Here is a 15,404-nt window from a genome sequence, read left to right as displayed (position 1 = left end):
ACAAACTTGACACAAGAAAAGAATAATGCTCATGACACCTTGTTTCATTTTTTAATGAGCTTGACACAAGTAAAGGAACTCTGCTTCAACACCTTGTTTCATTTTTTGAGGAGCTTGACACAAGACAAGGAACTCTGCTTTGACACCTTGTTTCATTTTTTAATGAGCTTGGCACAAGAAAATGAACTGTGCTCTAGGAATCTTGATTTATTCTTTAAGGAGCTTGACACAAGAAAAGGAATTGTGCTCCAGGAACATTGAGTCATTTTTTAAGGAGCTTGACACAAGAAAAGGAGATGTGCTCTAGGAACCTTGATTCATTTTTTAAGGAGCTTGACACAAGAAAAGGAACTGTGCTCCATGACCTTGATCATGACCCATAAGAGGCCATGAATTCCAAGAGGTTCTCATCAGATGGGAGAAAAACGCTCTGGAAGGGATACATATCAAGGGATCTAATGGAAATATCAGACTCCAATGCCCCCAGTACATGATGCACTATGTCAATGACTAGATCATTAGTAAAAGTGAGCATGGAACGTATGGCCACATAATTAACCTATCACGAGGGTGTTACCACTTGCATACAAGGACCATTTAGGGAATATGGTGGATTGGGAGTCAAATTAAGACCAAAAAACGAAAGTTGATTAATGGACACAATTCGTCCTTAATACGGGAAACACATTACTCGAAAGAGAGAAGAGCGAAGAGATCCCATGACATAAACATAGTCATGTCCAAGGAGTAAATTAAAATCCAAGGGGTCTTGGACAACCATCACATTGATATAGACGATATTTCCTCCAAAAGTAATAGGAAAAATAAGAAGAATCCCTAACAGTTGATTGGTACCTTTGTTAAAAGCCAACATATTCTGGGTAACGGGCACAAGCTGTGAGGAACCTAAAGCTTTCCAAGTAGTCGAGGACAAAATACTAACCGATGCATCTTCATCTATTATTGTGCCAGGTATGGGTATATTATAAGCATGTATTGTGATCTAAAAGGGCACGTAAGAAGGAAGACGATATCCTACTAGTCGACTCAAGTCAAAGGAAGTGACCATACAACTTGGAGAGGGTGCCACAGGAATGGGATAACTGCCCCCTTGTGTTATGGGAATGAGAGGATTGTCCCCATGTACTGTGGGAACATGAGAATTCCCCCCCAATTCATTGGAATCTGAAGAAACAATAAGAACTTGAGCGGTATGAAGTTCACTCTCTATAGAAAAGGTATGATCAAGTGAAGGTGGAATCAAGTCAATCATTTTATAAACCAATGGGTTGTTGGGAACAAACTCATGGGATTCACTTTCATAGAGAGTGGGATTGACTAGAGATGAATTCTTATCAATCACTCAATCAACTAGTGGAAGATCAGGGGAAAGCTTCCAATAACCAGTTGGAAGACGAGGTTGAGAAGTTGTAAGGTTGTCCAACACATTTTAGGATTGATCCATATAAGGAAAAAGGTGAATAGGATGATTCCCTTACATAACCTAGAGGGAAATTTTATTTTACCCTTTCTCCCATGGGCCTTACTATCACTAGTTGACGGTGTGTCACTAGCATGATCTCTATAGGTTGATGAAAAAGGCCAATGTGATCCTATAAACCACACTTCTAACACCTTGGTAATACCAGGACCATCTCTAAGAAGGTGGTCACCCTTACATAACTTACAAGGGAATTTGACTTTGCGAGGATGATTGGAAGATTTTCCAACATGAGTTTCGTTTGTAGCAATGGTTTCTTGGTTGCCCCCTCGCTTATTTTTCTTCTTCTTAATATTACTTTTCTTCTTATTCTTATCCACCTGGTTACTTACTTGTAGGATTTCACCAGACGAAGAGGAAGAAGACCGAACATGCAAAGAAGGAAAAGAGTCAACTTTAGGATCAACTGGAGATTGATATCGTTCAGGTGGAGGAGAATCCGGTTGAGAAGAAGTTTTGACATTCAGAACCGTAGGGGTCAAAAATAACCAAACTAGAAAACCAATGGTAAATCCGGTAGGGGAAAACATCTCCATATAAGAAGCACAAATAAAGAAAAGGACCAGGATTCCTATCACAAGGTTTCCTTGATTGGTGGACTCGGGAACTATTTCCATTAATCTCAACCTTAGCTATACTAAGGAGTATTTCCACAAAAAGGATGTTGTTTTGCGGTCAATTAATTGATTTTAGAAATTAAAGACACAAAGAAAAACAAAGAGGGATAACTAGGAAAAAGGGTTTACCAAGCAATCATGAACTACAATATACACCTTGGCGAACCAAGGACTTAACGCATGGCAACCAATCTCCCCTAATGTTGTGTTTGGTGTATTAAGGTATACAAGTCGACTGACTCGGTTACCTATGGCTGGATAACAACCTATAGGGGACTCACAATATGTATGTGATGGTACGTGGGAGTGTAGTTCGTATTAGTGCTATCTAATCCATAACCATTCGATGAGAGCATTCCCTTATACTTTTCATGCATGGAGCGTTGTTCGATATACCTAAAGTACATGGAGAACGATCATATACACTTACGTACATGGAATGGTATTTTAGCCTCGAGATACAATGCTGGAAAATAATGATATCTCCTATGTTTAACGACGCCAGAACACATCTATAGCCTAGACCTCTAGATGTTTTTGTTAATGTTCCAAATGCAACTTAGGTTAATTGAGAATAATTTTAAATTTGACCTTGAATTATGTTTCAGTTTCAAGGTTCAAAACTCGATGTCACCCGAGCACACCTATGATGCAGCTAATATGAAAAAAGGACTCTTTTCATTTTTTATGATAGATATCTAGTGTAGGGAAGAAGTGGAAACATTGATGCATCAATCAATAATGCAACCAACAATATCTTCCTAACTAGATCTTTCAATTCCACAATTCCAATGCAGCGATAAAAGAGTAAATGGATTTTAATTCACTAAAATTCACCTACATGAATTTTTTTACTTTTTCTCTTTTTCAATGAATCAGAATGCACTTTCAGCTTTCAACACTAAGAAACTTAATCTATGCTCAATGATAATCCAAAAAATGAATTTTCAATGCAATGTAATCTAATGCAATTCTGAAAGTAAACTTTGAGATGAAAGGTAATAAAATGCACATGCCATTTCTTTTATGGTTTTCAAAATGACTAATAATGCTTTAACCAATAGCAAATCAGTATTCTTTCCACACATACAAGCAGAAAACAATAACTTCAATTGACCCAAAGACCTAATGACTCAACCAAGATTCACTTTCACTACTTCAAGCAATGGGATGGTCTTTTAAAATCCAATAAGAAATCAACAAAAATAATGGAAAATCCTATTCACGCAAAGCAAGAGGACACTTTAGATATCAAGACACACTAGACCTTTCTATCAAAAACCTTAAACAAATTTCATTTTTTGGATCAACACTACCTCAATAGTTAAAATCTGTGTTGATAGGGTCTTCACCACTACTTCTATGGTCAAAATCTGTGCTGACAGCGTGTTCAGCGGGATTGTCATGACAAAAATATGTGCTGGTAGCACGACTGTTTATGGAGAAAATGCGCTGGGCGAGAAAGACTTAGGAAAATGAAAAGAAACTCAAATAGAGATCCAAACTTGACACTCTAAGGAACATACTACTCAGAATGCGAACCCATAATGATCCTAAGTTACAAATCACTAGGAGGTTGGAAAAACTAATAAGAAAGACCAAACATAAAAATGGCGTTTGAAGGGTTATAAGCGCCCTAATGGAGTCGCCATTTTTTGGTGCAGGAAATACTTTCCGTGGACAGAAATGATCCCTCTAGTCCTATGGGAGTATCTAGCAACAAACGAAGACAAATATATGTAAACTTTCCTAGTTTATACCAGAACACACAAAGAAGGATAGATGACCTACCTCACTCTGATGCTAACATCTGTTGGTGTCATCCTTGATTCTTTTTCTTCCAACTTCAATCTGCTCTTCTCCGTTATGGAGGAATACTTTCAAGGAAGATCACGTGGAGACAAAAAATGCATACATAGCAAAATTCATTCCAATATAAACCATGAACATATCAAGGAGTATTACACTAAATGAAAAATAATAGAAAAATTTATGGAAAGCAAACACATAAAGTATTATTAATAGATGGTAAAGGGAGCATTACAACCACTTAAGCCTTGATTTTGGAAGCCTCCTTTAGGTGAGTTTCCAAGTCCTAGCCTTAACCTTCAAGCACTCCTTTCTCCTTAGTAAAATAGGCATCATTTGGGCATAGTTCATCACTAGGAAGGCAACCAATCAACAGCCAACCAGTTGTGGATAGTAGGGATCTCATTTATAGGGAAGGAGAGGGAGTCGATGATCCCTAAAAGCAGGGATAAGTTCCAAATCTTAAGGAAAATATCCATGAAAGTAGGATCAAGGACTAGGAATAGGAGGTCTCGTTCCAATCCTCATTCACCTATAAGCAGCTCGTCGTTCTTGAGACTTCTAGTAAGAGAATCTTCTCCTTCCACTTTAGGAAAAACTACCTGAAGAGGTTCAACGTAGGTTTTTCTGATAAGATATGCGCTGGAAGAGCTAGGACAATATAGTTCAAAAAGATACCAACATGGGTCACTAGTGATGCAAAAGGAACTGATATTGAAAATAAGGTTTTTTGACAAGTTTCCTTAGAAGTATTTCAAGGAAAGTTTTCTTCTTATTTTTAGGGATGCTTTTGAACATTTTTCATGGTGAATACACTCACAACTTTCGTCATTTTGACACTTTAGGATACGAGATAGGGAGTGTGAAAAAATACTATATAACACTTCAATATAAACAAACATATTTCAATAAAGTAAAATCAAACTTCTAGTGACACCATGCTAACTTCTAAGTGCTTGATTTTGTTCATGTAGAAATTTTGCAAATTCTCTACAAATCTCGCTTTGAGACCTATGTAGAAAATCTGACTGTAGATTAACCCGATAATGCAATATAACCAGAGCAAAATACTATAACCTACTTCTACTATCAATTTGCAGAAGCTTAAATATTGAGAAAGTTCGAGCTAAACACATATAACCAGAAGAAGAAGAATCAATGCACATGAAAATACTTTGGGGAAAACCTCAGCTAAAAAACCCCACTATAGGTATTATCATACAAGGTGGAAATACACAGAGATTATACAAAGCCTTAGCTCTAACAACTATCCAGCTCTCAGTACAATCCTCGTAGATGCTTATAGGCAATCCTGGCTTCTCACAAGCCTTCTCCTCTGCCCTCCAAGCTCCTATTTCCTTGCGCTATTCCTAGTGGATGATTCTCACCTCACCAAGTGGAACACTGCTCTAACACACTGTCAGAACTGTGCAATCCTCAAGGAACCTTACCTTGACTGCATGCATGAGTTTCCTTTATAGGAAAACACATGCAACTGATAGTACACTGTCTTTGACATTTAACTCAACTGGGTCTTTATCAGAATAGACATGCATGAGTTTCTGATGAGGGAATCTTCAGTTATCTGGAGTACACTGGTTGAGTGCATGCATGCATCAACTGACTGATAGCTCACAATTAGTTCCTCAAATAGTTTGGAGCTACTTTAACTAGAATTAACTTAGTAAACTGAGCTAACTAATTACAACTCAAATATAACTCAATCTTATCTCCTTAATTAAGGGATAATATCCATAATTTAAGGAATAACTATTGCATTACTACAGAAAGACTTCTAACTTGAATTTCTCCAACTAATTAATCCATAATGAATTAATTAACTATTTCCAAGAAGCTGGTGAGACTAAATTCGATTTTAATTCACAATTTTAATTCAAGGAAAAATTAAAATTGGAATATCTAGATTCTATTTTTATCATTTCTTGTTGCTATTTTCAACACTCCCTCTCAACGAGAAAGGAATTCAACTTGATCCCGATCGTGAACCTTTATAATGTTATGCATGCAACACTTCTCTATAGTGTTATTGCTCCAGCAACTCCATAAACAAAAAACATCCAACTTGAATCAGTATGATGCATCTGTCATCAAAGTCTCTATCTACTATTGCCTCTATCGGCTGAAAACTTTGCACTTTTGTTGACTCTATCTTTCTGCACTATTGTCAATCCTTCTCTGCGCTCTTTAGTATCTTATTGCTCTAGCCTCTGTCACTTTGATCTCTGACTGCATCAATCCCACTGATTCCTCCTGCTACTATGTACTTTGGGCTCCTGTAGCAAGGTACGATCCATGAGATAAAACCTCTCAATGGACCCTGACCAATTTTATCCTTCATGGGACTATCACTTCACATCGCCCCACCTCACACCTGGAGGTATGGCTACATGTGATCCCTCTACCCACTTGGATCAAAATTCCCCCCTAATGGAGGTATCTGCATGAATGGATCTCTTCACTCGGTATCCTCTCTACTTCTCCAATTATGGCTCCTCCACAATTGTTTGAGACTTCTTCTGGGGTTGCATTTTGAGAGGTAATTTACTCTCCCTCTCAACCACCAAGTCAATAACATTTGCCTTGCTCCTCAAGGCTTTGCATGCATCTTGAACCTCAAGAGCATACAGGTTCTTAACTCATGAGCCGATCTGTTTCACCTGTCTTGTGGTGATGTGTCTAAGGAACCTGTTTCCTTTACTAAAGACAACATCGTAGCCTTTTTCCTCCAACATCGCGACTGATACCAAGTTCTTCTTCAGTCCATGCACATACTTCACATCTGTCAAGGTGATAGGAGCTCCATGCTCCCTCTGAAAAGAAACCGTGCCCACTCCTGAAACACTATACCTTCTGTTGTCACCCATCTCTATGCGCATCTTGAGGTCTTTCTCATCCAAGGCACTGAATAAATTTTTATCACCATTCATGTGGAATTAGGTTCCACTGTCAAGATACCAAACACAACCCATCATCGATGACACCATGCATACGATGAGGGTAAAGTCCATTTCGAACTGAGAGGCTAATGCCTCACCTTCCGATCCTTCCGAGGATCCCTTATTGGACTTCTTCGATGGGCAATTAGTCGCATAATGTCCCATCTTGTGACAATTAAAGCATCTCACTTTAGACTTGTCACCCTTCTTCCCTTCATGAAAAGAATTCGATTTGGAATGGGAAGGCTTCGCCTTCCCTTTCCTTGCCTTACTTGCTAAGGCCATATTTTCTTCATCATCATCCTTGGATGAAGAACCATCTCGTGTGTTCCAAATCCAACAGTTTCTCCCTTCCATTCACAAAGTCCTGGTAGCTATTCCAGCTCTTTGGAAGGCTAAGGAGAGTGAGGCTCACCATATCATCATCAACAGTAGTTATTCCCACACTGCTAAGCTCATCTTTGTAGTTGGTGAGCCTGTTTAGATATGTGGAAATATTATCAACCTTCTCCATCTTGATTCTTCGAAGCTTATCCTTGAGCACCAATATCCTCAGGTCACTACTGTTCTAGTAGAGGTCCTTCAATGTCTTCCACATTGAAAATGGAGTATCCTTCCTAAGGATACTTGAGACAATATGGTATCGAACTCCCTCAAGGATGGTCCATCTCACCTTCACCACACACTTCTTCCACTCATCCAACTCTTATGCATTAGTTGAATCTAGCTTTTGGATTTATCGATCAATGAAATCCTTCAATCCACTTTCTTCTAATACAGCCTCCATTATATCTTTCCATGCTATGTAATTTGAGTTACCTTCCAAGGCATACTCGAGTCTCAAGCCATAAAACACCATTGGCCAACCTTGAAGTATGATAAGAATTCGATTTGCACCTGCAACCTTGAACTTCAAACTTTGAATTCTATTCTCTATATATTGTTCATAGCTCCAATAAACTTGGCTTCGATACCATGTAGAAATTCTGCAAATTCTCTACAAATCTCGCTCTGAGACCTATGTAGAAAATCTGACTATAGATTAACCCGATAATGCAATATAACCAAAGAAAAATACTATAACCTACTTCTACTATCAATTTGCAGAAACTTAAAGGTTGAGCAAGATCAAGCTGAACACATATAACCAGAAGAAGAAGAATCAATGCACAATAAAAATGAAAATACTTTGGGGAAAGCCTCAGCTAAAAAACCCCACAATCTGTATTATTATACAAGGTGGAAATACATAGAGATTATACAAAGCCTTAGCTCTCACAACTATCCATCTCTCAGTACAATCCTCACAGATACTTACAGGCAATCTTGGTTTCTCACAAGCCTTCTCCTCTGCCCTCCAAGTTCCTACTTCCTTGCGCTGTTCCTAGTGGATGATTCTGAGCTCACCAAGTGGAACACTGCTCTAACACACTGTCAGAATTGCGCAATACTCAAGGAACCTTACCTTGACTGCATGCATGAGTTTCCTTTATAGGAAAACACATGCAACTGATAGTACACTATCCTTGACATTTAACTCAACTAGGTCTTTCTCAGAATAGACATGCATGAGTTTCTGATTAGGGAATGTTCAGTTATCTAGAGTACACTGGTTGAGTGCATGCATGCATCAACTGACTAATAGCTCACAATTAGTTCCTCAAATAGTTTGGAACTAATTTAATTGGACTTAACTCAGTAAACTGAGCTAACTAATTACAACTCAAATATAACTCAATCTTATCTCCTTAATTAAGGGATAATCTCCTTAATTTAAGGGATAACTATTGCATGACTGCAGAAAGACTTCTAACTTGAATTTATCCAACTAATTAATCCATAATGAATTAATTAATTATTTCCAAGCAGCTGGTTAGACTAAATTCGATTTTAATTCAAGGAAAAAATAAAATTGGAATATCTGGATTCTATTTTTATCATTTCTTGTTGCTATTTTCAACAATTCCAGCTCCCTTTTAGATTTTAAAAGATAGAAGATGATAGATAAAGAAAATTCATCAATAGGAGTAGGTGTATACCCATATATCAACTACAATAATGATGACATCTTTAAACCACCCAAATACTCTATATACTTTGCTAAAAGATCATCAAAAACATAAGAGAAAATATCATGTTGACTAGTAAATGAAAATAGCTTCATAACAAAAAAAAATTGTGTCAATAATATATCTTGAGCAACTTCAAAAAATTTCCTTAGGTTTTGTAACAATTTCCTGATATATAGTTGGCTAGCTATGTTTGTCTTCACAAATACCAAATACCTTTTCTAGTTCAAGATGAGCGAATTAAAGAACAACTGACTCCTTAGCACAATGTGATAAATTCATTTTTTCCTCAAAGATATGTCTGCATAGTTATTTGTTCAATTTTTCACACAAATATGTTGGGGAAAAGCTAATCTGAAAAGAAAATTTGGAGAACCTGACACATGTCTCTCTTTAGAAAATTTATGATGTGATAATTTTATGTCAAGGATCAAATTATTTTCATTGCTTCTAACAAAAGGCTATGTACAAAATGAGCATGTGCAATCATATTTTATAATACCATCTTCAAGAAAGCTCATGGAAAAGTCATACCTCTGCTCATAGCTTGATAAATTGTCTACTGTGCATATTGTTTAGAAATCAAGGGGATTGTAGATTAGGGTTTGATTCCTCTTACTTGATAATTACTTGTGAGATTTGTTGGTGCTTAATTATTTTGTTATATTTTCCTCATCAAGAAATTACAAAAACCATAAAATACATGAAGATCACAAGAACAAAAAGGAGCACAAGGTATCGGCTCCAAATCAGGGAAAAACCTCTCTAAGGGGAAAACCCAAGGAAATTTCTTCTCTTCTTATAGAATCAGTTCAAAGTGATACATTTAAGACCTAGAAACCAAAACCAAAACCTCTTGAACCACCAAGTCATCCCTCCAATGAATTATTCCTCAAACAAGTCAAAGTGCACAAGGTAAAGTACATCAAAAATTTCCTAGCTTTAGAATTTCAGCCCAACTTCATAGAATTTTGGCCCTGTAGCTTCACAGAAATTTTAGCCCTACAGCTTCACAGATTTTTAGCCCTGCAACTTGTAAAGATTCCCTAGAACTTTGCACGTGAAAATTGAAAAAGTCCCCAATCACTAGCATGCCATTTCTATGGGAGCAACAGGAGGGTCCCTGTCACATGCATGCCCATGTTATGGGAGTGACTGACGCTCTAGGTTAGTCAAATTTCAAGTTACCTCAGAGGTTGGTCACCTGGAAGGGTTGGTTGGCTCCTTAAGGTTTTGTAACATGTGTAGAAGGTTTGATTGGTTTTTTTTTGTCAGTTCCAATTCCTTAACTATACATGGGGATTTGAATAAGATCATAGTAGCCTCTCATCACATGTTTGGCCCAACAAACTGGTTAACTTGGGTAAATGTGGGAGGAGAGTGTTACAATGTGGTATCAGAGTGGGTTCCATTCTCTTTGGGGAATGTTTGGTTTCTACTCTCTTTGGATGTTATCTGATACCACAAAGTGGTATAAGAGCATGGTTCAACACTTGGAATGAATGGGTGAAATGTGTTTGTCATGCATACATGTAGGTTGTATATGTGATTGTTATGTATGCATAATGGTAGTAATTATTAAAGTTGTATTGACATGTAGAATTCGATGATGTTGTTGTTGAGATGTGTTTGTCATGAATGCATGTGAGTTGTATATGCATTTGCTATTCATGTCAATGACTGTATATTGTTATGTATGCATTATCTTGGTTATAGTTATTCATGTATAGTAGGTCAAACATGCATTGGAGGTCATTGTATTTATTTTTTGTCATCATGATGTCAATGGTTGTTATGATGCTGATTCATTGGTTGAGATAGAGCAAGATATGAAAACCATCAGAGTGAGGTTGCGAAACTATAATTTTGGGTAAGAGAAGATCGTCACATAAGTTTGTATGTTCGACATGCAAGTATGTGGTTAATGGTTGTTATAATAATTAGGGTTACTTATATACTTGTCATTTTATTGTTTTTATGGTTACATGTATGCTAGATGTTAGTTAATTAGTGTGATCACATGTACATTTGCCGGATAATTATGCATGGTAGTAACCTATTGTTGTATGCATTGTGTTCATATGCCTATTGATTATGGTCATTGCATTTAAGATCTTGATGTTATATGTATCATGCTAATTTGGATTGGCTTGTATAGATGGTTATGGCTATGGTATTCAGGTATGTGTCGACCTATTCATGACATTGTGTTGTACTAATCTAGACTGACTATCATATGTGATTCTTATGAATGAATGACAATTGTTTATGAGTTTATGATGTGAACATATTAGATAGTTATTGTTATGGACATCACAACGCTATTTATGTTTGAGTTTACAAGTTGTGATTTTATATTGTGCTAATCTATATTGATTGTCCAAACAAGATAACCTATCCTGAGATACATTAATTTACGAGTTTGATTATGTCATCTATTTGGTGTTTGAGTATTTGGTGCCTATTATGTCATCTATATATGGTTTGAATGTTTGATTAGTTTCATGATATGATTCTGTATCTATAAGATTGCATGAATAAATGATCTTTTTTTAAATGATCATGCTAACAAATATGTGCTGAGAACAATTGACTTGAGTGTAAGTGGGTGCTTGTTGTAGTATTATGACTAGTGATTGTGAGTTGATTATGATATGTTTGTTAGTCTTGGTAAAGGATGATTTCAAATTAATATACACGATGTCTTGATATTTGGAATGTGTGACTAACATGTGTGAGCAGTTGCAGGGAAACATGCTTGGTATTAGTGTGACAAGGTCATAGTTGATGTGTTTATATAACTAATAGTTGTGTGATGTGATAGTACATAGTAAGACTCGATTTCAACAAGGTAAAAAGGAAAAAGAAAGGAATTTGGTGAGAATTTATTTGTCTATGTTTGGAAGTAGCAATTCCAAATGAATAAGTGACTTTCATGAACACATGAAGTCCTCTTAACCTTGATTTTGTATGACATCATGTGGATATGTGCTAGATTCATGAACATGTATTTGACAGGTATAACATTTGGTTTTTAGTTATACCTAGATCCCTAAGGGAATTGGAGTCTCTTGAGATATGGCATGCATGCATTTAGTTACAAGGCAACGTGCTTAGCATAACAAGGTAAGATAACTGGTATATTTTTATATCTACTTATACACTTACGGTTATGTGTGTATGGAAGTATGATGTAGGGGATTGCATGGCAAGAGATTTCTGTGAAACATTGAAGAAGGCTCAGTTTGATATTTCCTTTGGAAGCACTGGGAACCATGGGAACTGAGTCATACTGTTTTTTTCCAATCTTGTGATTTTTCTCTTTTGTGATTTGTTGTGCTTGATTATGGGTTTTGATTGCGTATGGTGCAAGGCCTTGTAACTTTGTTGTGGTGTCATGTTTCTAATAATGTTTCATGGTTTTTTTTTAGTTTCTTGTTCTTGTATTTGATGTTTGATGGTATTGGTAATTGGTTGGAAAGAGGAAGTTAATGGAGATTGGGGATAGTTCACTGAAACCCAATAGGTAATGTAAGACTTGGATGAAGCTTGGTGCATGAGTAAAGGGAAGCTGAAGGAAAGAGTATGACAATCAGTTGGATTAGTTGGGTCCATTTGGGTAAATGGACACTGGTAGAACAAACATGAGAAATGTAACTAGAAAGGTAAAGTAAATGGATTTGAGGTGTCATATGTGTTATGTGGGATTTATGGCTGCAAACAAAAATATCTCCCCTAGATCTGGTGGCTAACCTAGAACAACATAATGACAAAGGACCCAATGTTTTCCTTAAAGTAAGTAGATGAGGGGATGAAACCTACTTGGAATATGTCACATGTTTCACTCCTTTGGCTTGAATGCTCTAATCCTATCTCCAACTGCCAAAATTAGAACTTGCACAACCAGAAAACACAGGGCAAGAAACTACAAGATCTATGTAGCATCGTCTATGAACTTTATTCAATAGATCGACATGGTATGGAAATATATGAAATAACGACATATCATATAGGAAAAAAAATAACTCTTTGTATTGATATAAATGGAGTGTGTTACAACCATAAATAGGTGTTGATCTTGTAGAATAGCTCCTCCAAGTTGTTGACTTGTCCTTCCTTGGTCACAAAGTGCACCTCCAATCACCCTAAATGAATGAAAGGATAACTCTCACAATAGAAGCATAATGGTAGAATCACTTTCCAAAATCAAACCCCTTGCATATGGAAGGCTATAAATATAGAAAGGAGTGAGGTAAGTTGGGAGTTATTATCCTTTTACCAATCTTGCAACTGAGATCCACTCTTGATGGGAGGATGAGATCTAAGGATAAGGGATGGAAACTCCAAGGTAATATAGGATGTGATTAGAAATTTTTATCTGAGGTAGATGGTTACAACAAATCCTGGAAGCTTCTAGAAATGGAGGCTTCATGGTTCTCTCTCTTTTTCCTGAATTTCTAGAACCAATGTAGGTGTAAAGGGGAGCAACTTGTAGGTGATCAATGTAGGCCACAATGGAGAAACCTGTAGGTGAACATTGTCCAACAAGAGAGTAGGGTGAATTGGTCCTAAAACTAGCTTAGATGATGTAGTTCAGGGTAGAAACTGTGGGGAATGAGAGATTCATGTATAGGTCTTTATTCAATGATGATGTAAAGGGGGAATAGGATGTTGATTGATCCCATTAGGATGCTGATTGATCAGATGAGACAAAATGGCCTATAACAGAGTGCCCCCTAAATTGAAAAGTCAGAGATGATGATTGATGATTGAAGTGCTTTACCTTGTGACAATTCAGGATCAAGAACAACCGGCGAGATCATCTTTTGTTCCAATACATTTACATTATGCCATCCTTTTACAGAGGGAGGCATACCCATACTTAACACTTAAGCTAATGTTACATGTAAAATGATAAAAATACAAGTCAATTAATGAATGATGGTGGAGCCATGACTGGATGACTATCAGTATGATCATAGATATCACACATAGTGATCTATGTATAATCTTGAAATCGTAGCCCAAATAGATGAGCCTAGATCTGGGGTCTTCTATCTCATTCGCACATCCAACTAACGTACAAATCTAACCATGTGAATCATGAGTTGGAGTCGAACATGGTAGACACTATATGATTACCAGTCGATGATGCAAGCCATTAACATACGTGAAACCACCAATGATATTAATGGATCTCAAGGTACTCAAGTACAATCTGTATCATGTGAATAAATGAGTTGATGTTGAACACCACATAAAATATTTCGGTCGAAGGCCATTTATGTAAACCTGTCGTTGATGGGTGTTTCTAAGTCAACTTCTTGGCTAATGTGCTGATGTTGATAGGAAGCAACATGTTGAAGGAGGCCCTTGATGTATCCCCCATAAACGAAACAAAATGGGTATCATGATTGAGAAAGAATGATATGAATGATGTTGATATGGAACTGGATCAACAAAAGGAAAACATGGAATGAAGGCTTAAGAGTATTATAACGAATATCAACTGAATGGATTCTCTTGAACACAACGACAACACTGAATGGAGTTGGAAGCATTGACCCAAAAATGAAATGGAGGTTCTGTGAAGGTATGATGAACTGAAAGAAAAGAAGATTACCCAACCCAACACCCACATAGATGAAGTGGAAGAGTGTCGTGTTCAAGAGAAACTCACTACCGTTAATAAAAAAAGTACCCCATTTTCCCAATTTCCCCAACTATACTCATCAGTACCTCTTTATTTTTAACAAGCTTAATGAGGATAACATATGCGTGATCTGTAATTCCATCCTTTAGATGAATCCCTCTGAGAATATTTAACGAACCCTTAGAAGGGGAGGTTCAGTCTTGTCATGTTTGACAAGTCCATCATTGTTTGATGTTTTAACGAGTCCAATGAAGGTAAAAATTGACATCTTTTTCATGTTTAGAGAGTTTGGAAAAGAGGTGAAAAAGAAAACTACAAATTTTCCTTTTCATAGGTAGCCCCTTAGGTCCAAAGAGGTAGAAAACAATACCCAAGAGAACCTCCTCTCCGTGTTCGACTAATGTATTCATTTTTCATAGCTAGTCTATCTCAATCTGGAAAAGGGTTCAAGTTATACTAAGTAGACGTCTTTTCATTTACTTTTACAAGTTCTAAAAGATAAATTCTCAATGATATTTTCATATTTTGGGAGTCTGAAAAGAGCTGAAAGAGGACTCCTGCTGGAGGAACGAGTGGTATAAAGAGTAACAACTAGTTCTGGTCATGATGGAACTACTCAAAACACATAGAGGTTAAGAGGTTGGCTAATAAGACCACTCATCACAATTGTTCCTCAATAAAGGGTAAAACAACCAAGTGAAAGCATATGATCGACCAAGAAGATGGTGATGATGGAATGAGAAAAATAAGGCTCATATGGAAAAAATAGGCTAATAAAAATGGCAATCACAAGGGATA

This window comes from Pinus tabuliformis, chromosome Q (genome assembly GCF_031772625.1).
Source record: "Pinus tabuliformis cultivar Carrire ecotype Pingquan chromosome Q, CPIR1, whole genome shotgun sequence".
Classification (NCBI taxonomy): domain Eukaryota; kingdom Viridiplantae; phylum Streptophyta; class Pinopsida; order Pinales; family Pinaceae; genus Pinus; species Pinus tabuliformis.
Note: the sequence above shows the minus strand (reverse complement) of the source record.